We start from the raw sequence: 14,773 nt of genomic DNA on the forward strand, positions 1-14,773 counted from the left end.
CCCTAGTCTATTACAGTCCATGCCCAAAAGACAGACATTTAGAGCTTAAAGGAGGATGGAGAATAAAGCTGCATTAGATTTTTTAATGTTTCTGAATCAGGAGACCCAGGGGAAGAAATTCTTCCGTGATCCAAATGTCCTTCCCTCCCCCCTCCCCACCAGCAGCCCTTTGGATTTCCTGATTAAGGTGCTGCACAGTATCTACGAAGGCCTACCCTTGAGCTACTTTCTGATAAACCATTATTCATCACTGTTCTGGCCCATTCTAGCTATGGAAAAGCTATAACAGACTAATGAACTCATTAAATTAAGAAATGTATGTTACAGGAAGTAATGTGCCAAGAGAAGGCATGGGGGTAGGGTGGAGGGAGCAGAGATTGAACCAACCTCTAAGCAGAGTACTCAACATAATGAAGTCTGCAAATGCATCAGCCCCTTAATCCCCAGTCCTGCATGGAAGACAGTCCTCCACCCCCCGACAACGATGCTTCTTTCGTTTAACGTGACCCCACCACTGCTTTTTAAAACAGGAAAACATTACAACTGATTTGAAGGCACACTTAAACTAGAAGATCTGGATGGAGGTATTTTGGTTTTAAAAATTAATAAGAGCCAGAGGAAGGTATTTTGCTTTTTAAAATTGAAAGGGAGTATAAACCAAATAATATTTCTCATGTTGCACTGGGAAACCCATTCACCGTTTCCCACCTATCTCCCACCAGTAGTACCTCTGCTACTCTGAAGCAACTGATTTTTAATTCCTCCTGAGTTCTCTTCATCTGCCGTAAGCCTTAAAATAAGAAAAAAAGTCTACCTGGAGCAGGTTGCCATGAGTTCCATAATCATGCCTTGCCAGACTGTAGATGAAATAATTCTTAAGACAGGGAAATCAGAATGTTGTTTTCTTCTGTGTCAAATAAAAGACTGTGTTGTCTTTGGCAGCACATCTCACATTTTCACTTGGCAGCATTCATAACCCGGAAGGACGGAACATGCCACATAGTTTCCTAACCTCTCCGGAGTCTCCTCCTTGGCAACAGATGAGTAACAAGTGGCAGAAGTTACCATTGATTCACTCTGGACTGTCTCTGCTGAAAACCATGATGCATTTCACAGATGGAATGTCATTTGTTCTGTGAAATCGACAAAGGAGACAAGCCTCGTTTTTCTGCTTCAGGAAATATAGAAAACCCATGGTTTGATTGTCTTCTTTACCTCTCCTTTGATTGCAGCATGCTTTTGGCCCTTCTTTACTGCCAATAACTTGCACCGGATGTCAAGTATCACCTGGGAGGAACACTAATTTAGACCAGGGTTGAAAACTCCAGAATCCAGGCAGGCAACACAAGTGACTGGAAAGAGCAGGCATAACACAACAGGGAGTGTGGAACTGGGTGAGCTGGAGGCAGTAGCTCTTCAGCTTGAGCCAAGTGTGGCCGTGTAGAAATGCTTGTTTGTATTGCTGGGTCATCTAATTTTTTTAAGAGAAGAGAGAAATTGGATTTTATTGTGGGTAAAATTTCCAAATTGTTGAATATTGGCTCAATTTTTTAAAAACATGGTATAGGCAAATAAAACTTGGCTGCTTAACAGATCTAGCTCTTGGAATGCCGGATGTGATCCCTGCTTTAAACTCATTTAGAGCTCAGCTCAAATGGGAAGTCACCTGGTTGATCAGAAATGTTGGTAGGGAGGTCAAGAGTGTCGCAGAGACAGCATGAGATATGCCTATAATTGGATGGGCCAACTGGAGGAAAATCCAGCCTGCATGTTGAGTAAATCCCAGGATTCGATGTAAGGGAATGAATCCAAAGGCCTCTTTTTCTAAAACTGGGGAGATGAGGGTAACTAGTGCCAAAACAGGTCTAAAACCAGCAGACGTAGATAAAGAGGCTAAGTAGGCGAATAGTGAGTGCAGATTGCTCAAGGTCTAAACCAGGGATGCTAAATTGGATTCCTCACACCTGCCAAGTCCAATTGACTAGGCTGATAGCTGTCAGGAAGGCCGGGAGGCTGAAAGAAAAGCATACTAAGGATAGGGGAGTCTTGAGTGCAGTTCTCTTGCCAACCCTGGTCTGAAAAAGCCCCAGATTTGAGGGACTGCCATACAGTTAGCTCTCACCCAAGCAGCCAGGGGTTCCAGGTCTGCGTACAAGACAGCAACATAAACACTGGCCTGCTTTGTATCTTTAAGTCATGTTTATAGAGATTCGATAGGCTACATCAGAATTTGAACTTACATCACGCATTTGGAAACAACAAAGAACATTAATCATACTGGAAAAAAGAGTTTAAAATACAGATTCTAAAGTGAATGACTCAGTATTAAAAGAAAAATATCAAGTGATAACATGTATGAGAATCTATCTGCCCGCACTTGGCCCTTAACATTTAAATATTAGGGCTGGGCATCGTGACTCACACCTGTAATCCCACCACTTTGGGAGGCTGAGGTGGGTGGATCACAAGGTCAGGAGTTCGAGACCAGCCTGGCCAATATGGTGAAACCCTGTCTCTACTAAAAAATACAAAGAATTAGCCGGGCTTGGTGGTGGGTGCTTGTAATCCCAGCTACATGGGAGGCTGAGACAGGAGAATCACTTGAACCTGGGAGGCAGAGTTTGCAGTAAGCCAAGATCGTGCCACTGTACTCTATCTTGGGTGATAGGGTGAGACTGTCTCAAAAAAAAAAAAAAAAATTAAATATTAGGATTACATGAGCCTTGTTTCCACTGTTTGAAAATCCACTGAAGTGTATGCAGTAGTATGCTACTCAAATTCCCCTTCAAGACCTAGCAATTCACTTTCCCAGCAGCTGGGAGTGTTGGCTACTGATGGCTCACAGCTGAGTCCTCTCCAGAAACCGTCATCAGCCACAGACTCTATGGGGCAGCCCCCATTCAGAAGAGGTCAAAGGAGGCTATAACCTCCTTACCTCAATTGGGACAACGCTGAAGGACCATCCATGTTCCAAAGCTCCCAAAAGATCACCACATGGCAGTTTACCTTTCTCCTTTGCCCAATTCTATCTCCTTCATTCCCTGTTCTGTACATAAATCTGAGTCTCAGAATCTGTTTCCTGGGAAACTGACCTACAACAAGGACCTAATTGAAATGTAGGCGTGTAATAGAATACCAAAGATTCTGTATGTCAGGCTAAGTTAAAATGACTTTCACAATGATGAAATAAAATTGCAGATTTAGGGAAGCAAGCAAGAAATTATGTGAAGTTTAATGAAAACATTTCCATTTGTCGATAACATTTAGCTTTACCTATGTGTAGGGCATGTACGTCATTTTGATTTGTCTAGGATGCTGCCCTGTTTATTTGGGGGACTTCTCTGTGCTCCAGTTATGAGAGCTGAAGAGCAAGTGCTGATTGTGATGCCCAGCTTTCTGAAGGCAGGAGGAGGCAAGTCAACATGGTCTGGCCATACCCTGTCTATTCATATTAGGCCAAGAGAAGGGCATGTGACCAAGACTGAGCTAATTAGAGTCATTGCATGAGATTTAATAGAACACGCCAGGAAAGACAGACTATTTTTTTCCGTCTTACATCATGAGCTATGATAATGTAAGCCTCGAGTGCCTAGGTAACTATGGATCTCAGTGCCAATCTACAGTAGAAGAGAGTAAGGCCCCCTCCATCGAGAGAAGCAGAGCCAAGAGATAAAGAAAGAAAAAGATAGCAATGCTGTTTATGCCCTTGGGTCCTACTGTGTTTGAAGTCAAAACCAAACTTGGACATCTCAGTTACATGAACCACAACCATTTTTCCATTTTGCATAAGCTACGTTGAGTTGGGACATCCATCACTTGAGACTGAAAGACTCCTGACTCTTTCAATGCACTAATCATTCAGTCAGCGACAGATTAAAACAAAGATAAATAATAACCCTATGGGATAAAAGCAAAACAGAGGTCCCTAGCATCAGGAGCCGAGAACTCTACTAAATTTCCACAAAGTAATACAGTGATCAAACAGAGAGGATGCATTCTGGGGGAACTTCTTTGTCAAAAAAACAAATCTAGAACCAGAATTAATATAGGCAGAATATAGGATAGATAGAATAGAGACAGAAATAAAATGGGGTTTGCAACATAAAAAAAATCAGCTGATGACCCCTGAAAATTAAAACAAATGGGAAAATAAAAATTGCACCTGGTATTCTTAGAGTAGAGCAAACAATGTTGAGTTAAGGTCAGGAGAGATGGAGGAGGGAGGCCTGATCTGGGCTCAGGCAGAGAAGTCTGATGGTGGGGAGGCAGTACGGGGCCTGGCAGTCTGGAGGAAGGGATTGGCTGACTCACATTAGTGCAGGGGGCTTCCAGGTCAAGGGGGAAGCAGGCGATTGGTTTACCCACATCCCATGATTCCTAAGCAGCGGCTGATTAGCTGTGAAGCTAACAAAGATTAAGCTTTGAGGGCCCTTACTTGCAAAATCCATTCCAAGATCCTGTGAGGGGCTCTTGCAATTTATTCCCATGGTCATGTGTGCTTGTAACATTTGCATAACAAGTGGTTAAGTCGCTGTCTCTTTCTAACCTAATTTTCCGTTTCCTACTGCCCCCCATGATGTGTGGTGTTAAAGTGGTCATGAGCATCTTGGGGAATCCAGCTAAAAGGAAGTTGATTTGAAGATCCATTTAAGTTGGGTTCTGTGGATCATATTAATGTAGTTAATGGTCTCTTCTACGTAGAGTTAAGATATTGCTTGCCATCCTGGTATAGGGATGTCTTCCAGGAATGCTACTACCCAGGAATGCTAATGCTACTATTACTCACTTTGCTGGCTTATAAAGTTGCAGAGCAAGAGATGCTAGAGCAAGACCAGGCACAGTGGCTCACGCCTGTAATCCCAGCACTTTGGGAGGCTGAGGTGGGTTGTGGGTGGATCACTTGAGGTCAGGAGTTTGAGACCAGCCTGGCCAACATGGTGAAACCCCATCTCTACGAAAAATACAAAAATTAGCCAGGCTTGGTGGCGTGCACCTGTAATCCCAGCTACTCATGAGGCTGAAGCAGGAGAATCACTTGAGCCCAGGAAGTGGAGGTTGCAGTGAGCCAAGATCAAGCCACTGTACTCCAGCCTGGGTGACAGAGTAAGACTCTGTCTCGAATAAATAAATAAATAAATAAATAAAACAATACTAAAAATCTATGTGATGTTATCAATTATAATCTATAAAGATGAAAAAAATCTTCTGAACAGACAATAAGTGAAATTCTTTTTACCAACCATATTAAAGGCTGAATTATCTCTGAGGTTTCTATATAGAAAATATTACAAAATTATCACTTGAGAAGGCAGTGAAAATGTATGCAGCTGGCAAATATTGGGGAGAAAATACAGAAACACATCAAGCAGATAATGGTGAGCTTAATCAATGTGATGCTTGTGGTTTTTGTTGGTATTTAAAATTTTGTTGCTTATTTTTATTTATATTGTCATTCTAAATAAATGCAGTTGATCCTTGAAAAACACAGATTTGAATCGTGCAGACCCACTTATAAGTGTTTTTCAATAAATGTATTGGAAACTTTTTTGGAGATTTGCGACAATTTGAAAAAACTCACAGATGAACCACTACTCCCGAGACAGCAGATCAACCTGTCCTCTCCCTCCTCCTCAGCCTACTCAACAAGAAGACAATTAGGATGAAGCCCTTTATGATGATCATAATCCACTTTCATTTAATGAATAGTAAATACATTTTCTCCTCCTTATGATTTTCTTAACATTTTCTTTTCTCTAAATTACTTTATTGTAAGAACACAGTATATAATACATATGAACATACAAAATACACGTTAATTGACTGTTTCTGTCATTGGTAAGGTTCCAGTCAAGAATAAGCCATTAGTAGTTAAGTTTCTGGGGAGCCAAAAGTTATACATGGATTTTTTTTTTATTACACAGGGGTCTACACTGTTCAAAGGTTAGCTGTATACCCATTCATGCCTAATTTTGTGTCTGTAATTTTCTGTTTTTTCACAGGGCCCTTCCCCTTCCCCACCCCACCCCACCCCACCCCACCCAAGAACGTGTAAGCTTCCTTCAAGCCCCACAAAATCTGCTCCTGGGGTTGGACTTCCTCCACTGGACAAGGGACAAAGGTCAGAGGGGAAGAGACCTTGAACCAACCTTCCTGGCCCCACCCAGGGACCCTGGCAGGGAACTAAATTTTTGTAATCTGCATTAATAATCAGTTGATGAGGTTTTTTGTTTGTTTGTTTGTTTGTTTGTTTGTTTTTTGAGATGGAATCTCACTCTGTGACCCAGGCTGGAGAGCAGTGGCAAAATCTCGGCTCACTACAACCTCCACCCCCCGGGTTCAAGCAATTCTTGTGTCTCAGTCATCCTAGTAGCTAGGATCGCAGGTGTGTGTCACCACGCTCAGCTAATTTTTTTATTTTTAGGAGAGGTGGAGTTTCACTATATTGGCCAGGCTGGTCTCAAACTCCTGACCTCAAATAATCCACCCCCCTGGGCCACCCAAAGTGCAAGGATTACGGGTGTGAGCCACTGCACCTGGCCAGTTGATGAGTCTTCATGCTAGTTTGCTTCCTGAAACATCTTTCTACCAATTTGCTGAAATCTAACTGGTGCCTGGGATTACTTTAACAGGGGTGAGTCTTATTTTTCTCCAATTCAGCTTAAACTGCAAGTGCTCAGTTTAGCTAAACCTTCAGGATAAATTAGGTTGGTTTTTCCCTGGTCTTGCAGTATGCGGCAGAGGAGGACTCGGGGTAGGGGAACAGAAGGATCTGGAGGATAGGGAAGAGGAAGAGATTGACAAGGGAGCAGGAAGGAGGAGGAACAAGAACGAGGACCCTCCCCACCTATGGGATATGGAAAGGCGCAGAAAAGCAAAGCATGGGAACAGAGAGCAGCCTCCCACGTGAGCAGCTCTTGTTCGTTTTCCTCCAGCAGACGTGCCAAACAGTGGCTGTGCACTGAAGGTTGCCGGCAAGCCGCTACCAGTCCGGCCAGCTCACGTTGCAAAGATTTATGAAGTGTTTTTGAGCCCAGCCCCATATCCTATAAAGAAGGCTTATTCCCTGGGGATTCGTTAATCAAGTAGCACTGTACAAACACCACTTCCTGTGGGATGTTAATAGTGTCTGTAAGCAGGAGAGTGAGTGAGTGAGAGCAGGGAATCACTGTTTAGCAGAGAGAGAAAGGAGCTCACAGCTGAAAAAGAGAACTCGCCTTGATGTAGAAAAGATTCCTTTGTTAACAAGTGAATAATAAGCAACTTACATAAGCGTTTTGAAATTTGAAAAGTGGATGCTGTAGTTAACTAAAAAGTAAATACTTTCTTCAAGCGCCTAGGCTGCTCGTTGTTGAAGTTTTTTGGGATGAGGGAGCAAGCTGCTATGCCTGATCCCAGCCTGAGAACCAACTTTGGCTGTTTATTTACATGAGTTGTTTGTTTATGTGGCTTATTATGGCTGAAGGAGAAAAAAAATGGGACTTTAAAAAAATGTGTTTCTTTTGGTACACAGGCAAGAGAGAGGAGAGAAATGCAGACAATGGTGTGCCAATTTTTCCCAACCCACTCCCCTGGCTTTCGGCCCTAGTGGGAGGAGTGGGGCCAGAAGTGAAAGGAGCTGTTTCCAGGAAAGACGGTGTGAAGCTCTCAGCAGAGGCAATGCTGTGGGAGCCCTGGGAGACAAAGAAAAGTGCAGAGTTGGGGAGAGGAGAAATCTGTCAGGTCTGGGAGCATCGGGGAGGAATGCCTTGGCACAGATGTCGGAGTTCTCAAGGTGCACTGTCAGCAGAGTGGCACTCACATGTAGCTGTGCCATTAGGATATTGATAAGGAGTCCGAGCAATGGCACAGGAGAGGAGAGAAGGCCTTGTGGCAACTGAGCTGACAGAATCATGAGCCAGACTCCACGCTGACCAAGTGGTCTCTTTGTCCTCATCCCCCTTGACCCATCCCCTAATCTAGATCCTGCCATTTCTAAGGCCACGAAAAAAGAAATTCTCAAGGAAAAGAAGAGAAGAGGCCATATGTCTCCCAAGCCTAAGACTAATTGCTTCTGCAGCCCACTTGGAGAACAGAAGGCACACTGCTTGGAGGCAGCTCTGGATTCTCATGTCACACCAGTCACAACATCTGAAACAATCTGGTAATTCGAGGCAATGAGACCAGGACTCACAGAGCCTAAATACAAAGAGAGAATCCAGTGAGATGTATTTTAACAGGGAGACTCCCCTCTCAATGTCTACACTTATCAGTTCAGGTTGCTAGAACAGATGACCATAGATTAAGTGGCTTAAACCACAAACACTTATTCTGAAGGCTAGGAAGTCCAAGATCAGAGTATCAGCAGATCTGGTGTCTGGTGGTGATCTTCTTCCTAGTTTGCAGTTGCCATTTCTTTGTTATGTCCTCACATGGCAAAAACCAGTTGGATGCAAGAAAATTTTTACAATGTATGCATCTGACAAAGGCCTAATATCCATAATCTACAAGGAACTTAAACAAATTTACAAGAAAAAAAAAAACAAACAACCTCGTCAAAGAGTGGGTGAAGGATATGAACAGACACTTCTCAAAAGAAGATATTTATGCAGCCAACAAACATATTAAAAAAAAGCTCATCATCACTGATTGTTAGAGAAATGCAAATCAAAACAACAATGAGATACCATCTCACACCAGTTAGAATGGCGGTAATTAAAAAGCCTGGAAACAGCAGATCTTGGCGAGGATGTGGAGAAATAGGAACACTTTTACACTGTTGGTGGGAGTATAAATTAGTTCAACCATTGTGGAAGACAGTGTGGTGATTCCTCAAGGATCTAGAACTAGAAATACCATTTGACCCAGCAATCCCATTATTGGGTATATACCCAAAGGATTATAAATCATTCTACTATAAAGACACATGCGCATGTATGTTTATTACAGCACTATTTACAATAGCAAAGACTTGGCACCAACCCAAATGCCCAGCAGTGATAGACTGGATAAAGAAAATGTGACACATATACACCATGGAGTACTACGCAGCCATAAAAAAGGATGAGTTCATGTCCTTTGTCAGGACATGGATGAAGCTGGAAACTGTCAACCTCAGCAAACTAACACAGAAACAGAGAACCAAACATTGCATGTTCTCACTCATAAGTGGGAGTTGAACAGTGAGAACACATGGACCCAGGGAGGGGAACATCACACACTGAGGCCTGTCAGGGGGTGGGGAGAAAGGGGAGGGGGAGCATTAAGACAAACATGTAATGCATGCAGGGCTTAAAACCTAGGTGATGGGTTGATGGGTGCAGCAAACCACCATGGCACATGTTTATCTATGTAACAAACCTACACGTTCAGCACATGTATCCCAGAATTTAGAGTAAAATTAAAAAAAAAAAAAAAAGTGGACTTGGGAATGGGACCAGCACCTCTTGGAGCACAGGGACTGCAAGTGGGAGATGGTTCCTCGAAGGAAAACCAGGAGGTACTATCAAAACATGAGAGGAAAAAGCTGCACAAGTAAAAACAGATATGTACTATAATTATTAGATATAAGATCTAAAAATGAGCAGAAAGGGCAGGCTTGAAGGGGAAAGGAATTACCAAAAATATTCACAATGGCCATTTGGAAGAGAGAGGAGTATTCTACAGCTATTTTGTGGAAGCATAAAGAGTTACATTATGGGCCAGCAATGTTCACTTCAGTCTCAGGTCTCATATGGCATCTACTGGCAAACAAAGTCGCCTTCTTCAACTGCATCTCTCCCCCACTGGCTGTCTGCATGAGTCATGGGCTGTCTACTCTGATCATGACAATCAAGGTGTCTGCCATGCCATTGTCACCTGCTAGCTAGGATTTCCCTATTTCCAGTCCCCTAAACAAAGAGGCAGTGCTGGACTGTTTCTTATCCAGGGGTGGACACAGACTGGACAAGAAATAAGAATATGACACAAAGGTGGTTCATCTGTGAGCTGGCAGGTAATCCCATGAAGCACCTTGGAGGCAACAGTAATGAACCAAACTGATCCAATTGGGAAAATGCAAAAGTGCGTAGCTCCTAAGGCAACCTCTATTCTTGGTGGCTTTCTCCTTTCAGTACTATTCCAGTACACATGCTTCCTCACACTGCTACCACCTTTTTGCTTGGGTCTCAGGAAGGGCTATGGTTTAAATGTTTGTGTCAAACAAACATTGACACAATGTTTGACAGCAAATTCATATGTTGACATACTAGTCTTGAAGGTGATTGATACGATTTGGCTGTGTCCTCACCCAAATCTCATCTTGAATTATAGCTCCCATAATTCCCGTGTGTCATGGGAGAGACCTGATGGGAGGTAATTGAATCATGGGGTGGGTCTTTCCCCTGCTGTTCTCATGATAGTGAATAAGTCTCATGAGACCTGATGGTTTTATAAACAGGAGTTCCCCTATACAAGCCTTCTTGCCTGCTGCCATGTAAGATGTGCATTTGGTCTTCCTTCACCTTCTGTGATGATTGTGAGGCTTCCCCAGCCATGTGGAACTGTGAGTTTATTAAACCTCTTTCCTTTATAAATTGCCCAGTCTTGAGTATGTCTTTATTAGCAGTGTGACAACAGACTAATACAGTGATGGTATAGAAGGCAGGGCATCTTTGGGAGGTGTTCAGGTCATAAAGGCAGGATTCTCATGAATGGAATTAGTGCCCTTATAAAAGAGACCCTAGAGAGCTAGCTAACCCCTTCCACGTCAAGAGGACACAACTACCAGAGGACATCTATGAACCTGAAAGCGCTCTCACCAGACAGCAGGCTCTCACCAGACAGCAAATCTCCTGGAATTCTGGTCTTGGACTTCCCAGCCTCCCAAACTGCGAGAAATAAATAATTTCTATCGTTTAGAAGTCACACCATTTATGGTATTTTGTTATAGCATTCTGAACAGACTAAGAAGGGAAGTTTTGTAACTTCAGTTTAAACCTAATTGCAGAGCAGAGCAACCGTTCTCCATACCTTGGGGACAGAAGCTTCAGTTGTCCCAAATCCTGTTTGGTGACAGGCAAAGTCACACACAGCAGTCCAGAGTGAGACACGAGTGCAGTTAAACTCTCAAGGTTGTTTTCAGGAAACATGGATACTCCGGATGGCAGCCAACATGGTGCACATACACAGTGGGTGTTTTGCGCCCTGTCCAAAGAGCGAACTCTCTCCAGGTTAGGAGAACAGCCCAGAATGCCCGAGAGGGTGGAAGGGAAAAGAGATCAGGACACCCAGCAGCACACAGCCTTTACTAAGAAAGGGTTCCAAGATAATGGCTTCTTAAAAATATCACAGCCAAAGCAGGATGTAAAAGTACTTCAGGCCTCCTACCTTTGCCCAGGAACATGGATGTCCTTCTAGGGGAGGGGAAAGCTATGGATAAAAATCACTATAATAAATTAGAGAGAAAGTCATAGCTCCCAGCCGTATAATATATGAATTTCCTCCACTTGTCAGCTTGTCAAAATGGAGTCCTGATTCCTCTCTGTCAATGTCAAGCCTTTCCTGCCTAGTTAACATTTTTAGGTGGAAGCAGGAAGAAGTGAGAGTGGCATTTGATAAGTGCTGGGGGAGTATCGCTTTAGAAAAGCACATTAACCCTTTTTGCCTGTTCCAGCTCCTGTGGGGGAGATAGAACAGGTGGGCTTAATTGGCACTGAACAAAGTCCCTGAAATTCCCTAGAAAGCTATGCAACCAGATGTCACACTCTGGCGCCAAGTGTTAAAGAGGCATCCTTGTAACAAGCCCAGGGAAAGGTGGATGACAGATTTGTTTTAATGAAACTAAGCTTCTGCCCTTGCTTTACAGGCATTTTAGGACACCTTTACCCAGAAAAAGTGACAGTCTAGTCCTTGCTGTAGAAGTTTACAATTTAAATTATAAGTGTACCACATAAGGGTTAAAATGAAGTTAAAAGCATCTTGTCAAAACAGTAATATCTATCAGAGTTATTCCCCCTCCCTATGTTCTCTCTCACATTTATCTTTTTTATATATAGAGAGATGGGCTCCCACGATATTGCCCAGGCTGGCCTAGAACTCCTGGGCTCAAGCAATCCTCCTGCCTAGGCTTACCAAAGTGCTGGGATTACAGACATTAGCCACTCACCCAGCCCTCCGTCACATTTTGTGGTCTTTAAGGTTAGTTCATGTTTTCCTATGTCATCATGGAATAATCACTTTACCAGGAGACAAAAGTACTGGATCTGAGTTCTGTTTTGATTATTCACAATCCTGGTCACGTCATTTATCTTCTCTAAGCTTCTGTTTCCTTTACCATCAAGTGAGACAATGCTATATCATGTCTGTTTCACAGAATTGCCTTAAGGACCAAGTGTTTTCATTTGCCTATTTGACAGACACCTGCTTCGTAATGGAGTGGGTGTCCTGGTGAGGGGGATGTGAAGGGATACAGACTTGGATGAGACAGTCCTGACCTCGGGGAACTCACTGGGCATTCAGTGAGTAGGAATGTACTCTCTCTAAACTGAAGAGCACTTCACAAAGAGAAGCCATTTCCATATTTACTGCACAATCTGTTACTGTTCTCTGGAAATTTTGCCAAGCTCTTGTTTTCCTAGATAGTTTTGGTGTGCTTCCCTTGGTCCCAGCTCCTTTCTTTTAACTCAGGTCTAAGTTATGGTTTCTAAATGAGCTTTCCTTGCAAGTAGAGAAGTTCCCATATTCTCTTCTAGGTTAATCTTACATAATCCTTAGGAGGGCAGTTCTTTTACTTTGAGACTCCACTCCTGGATCTAGGATAAATTCTTGAACCAAGATAAGCTAACTTACAGATGTAGCCTTTATCTAGAAATTCAGAATTGGGACATTGAAGGAGGAAGTTGGGCAAAAAGAAGCAGTCGTGTGCAGGTGTGGCATGTGACTAGAGAGCTCCAGAATGGAAGTCCATCACTTCGACAGGTGTGTCACCAGAGCCATCCCAGTGACTGTCTGGGAGACTTTCCTGTACTGTCTGTTTCATTTATATTAGTTTGAGTCAATTTTTGTTTCTTATGAACAAACGATTTTTGTCTGATCTCCTCTCCAGACAAGCATGGCCCTAGGGAACTGGCCCCAGGCAAGCCTGCCATGTCCCAGATGTCTGAGTTTAGCCCTGTAATGAGCCATATATCTGTGTGCTGCTGCATATAAAGCCATTTTTAAGTGGAAAACATGAAAAAGTAAAGCTATTTAGGAGCTAACCCAGTATAAACACAGTTCCTCATTGTAAAGAAGCAGCTGAATTGGTGTCAACAATGTCACTGTGTCTCAGAAACGTTTAATAACCACTCAGTCAAAACCCAAGTTGACATTTTTAGAAGATACAGTGCTGATTCAGGATGTGAGAGTGACCTTCTGCCTCAGTTTCCCTGTATTACACTCCACTCTGCCAGTATTACCAAAGCTGGGACTTGGACTTTCAGTCACTCGGCAGGGGTCTTGAGGCTTTATTGAGCCTATGCTCACTCTTTCCATGAGCACACCCCATACCTGCAAGCTGGAGGCCCACCATTCACTTATTCTTTCATCTAACAGATAATTATTTAACATCTATTAGATAGCAGGCTCATGCGTGGCACACAGCATATGCAGGATACAGAGGTGAAAAAAACAAAATCCGTACTTTCAAGAGCACTCTGGAATGCAGAAGAAACCTGCCTTTCAATCAATAATCACAACACAGTATGTGCCAAGAATAGCATTAAATGTATTCAGGATGAAGAGCTAACACAGAGATAGGAGTGGTTGGTAGCATCAAGGAGGAAGGCAGGAAAGCCTTTCTAGAGAAATACAGCTTTTCTAACTATTTTCAAACTATTTGGATTTTGAAAACCAAATAGTTTGTCAGGAAAACAGAGTAAAGCTAGGGAGGAAGAAAGAACATTTGAGACAGAAGGAATGGTGCATCAGCTAGGCTCACAATCCTTCAACTTCTACCCCTCACTCCAAGGACAACTCACCATCCTGCCTCCTCTGGCCACCATGCTCTGCTTAATGAAATGGGGCCTCTGGACAGCACCAGAATAGACCACACCTTCCACTTCTGCGGATTCAGTATTTTGATTCTTGGCCAAGCTTACAGGGGCAAGCAGTCCCTGTTATAGCCAGACTGTCTCAGATTCTGTCCATGGTCCTGAATCATACCTCTTTACCTGGTCCTTTAGTTGAGATCCCAATACGTGCTGCTTCCAAATTCACCTATATTATGACCCCAAGGATGTCACTGAACACTTCCTGGATAAAGAACACTTCCTGGATGAAGAGAGGGACAGAAAGTAAACTGAACCTGGAGGATGATAAGATTTCCATGGGTGAGAGAGACCAATAATTTGAGGTGGCAGTGGGGGAGTGTAGAGGAGGTAAGTCCAGCCTTAGCACTGTGAGGGAGTGGTGTACTCCTCATTGAGCAGAATGAGAAGAAACTTAAAAGGTGAATATTTACATGGGAAATACACTATTTCAAACAGAAAGTTTCCAGGCAACCTGTCACATAAAGGCACCAAGGGCATGGTATATCCAAACAATCCCGAGCATGAGACCTTGCCCACCATGGGTCAGAGTCGAGCAACATTCTGAAGCTCCAATTTGTCCTAAGTGAACCACTGTGCAGAACTAACGAGGTCATCAATTTTTCTTCCAGCTAATGAACTCGTCAGGAAGGGCGTGATGTGGGAAGATGATGAGATGAGCAACCAAACCTGATTAAATAGTTTCATCTTCATCAAAGAATCAGACACAGAGCTGAGGCCCCATTATTCAC

This window comes from Chlorocebus sabaeus, chromosome 26, assembly GCF_047675955.1.
Source record: "Chlorocebus sabaeus isolate Y175 chromosome 26, mChlSab1.0.hap1, whole genome shotgun sequence".
NCBI lineage: Eukaryota > Metazoa > Chordata > Mammalia > Primates > Cercopithecidae > Chlorocebus > Chlorocebus sabaeus.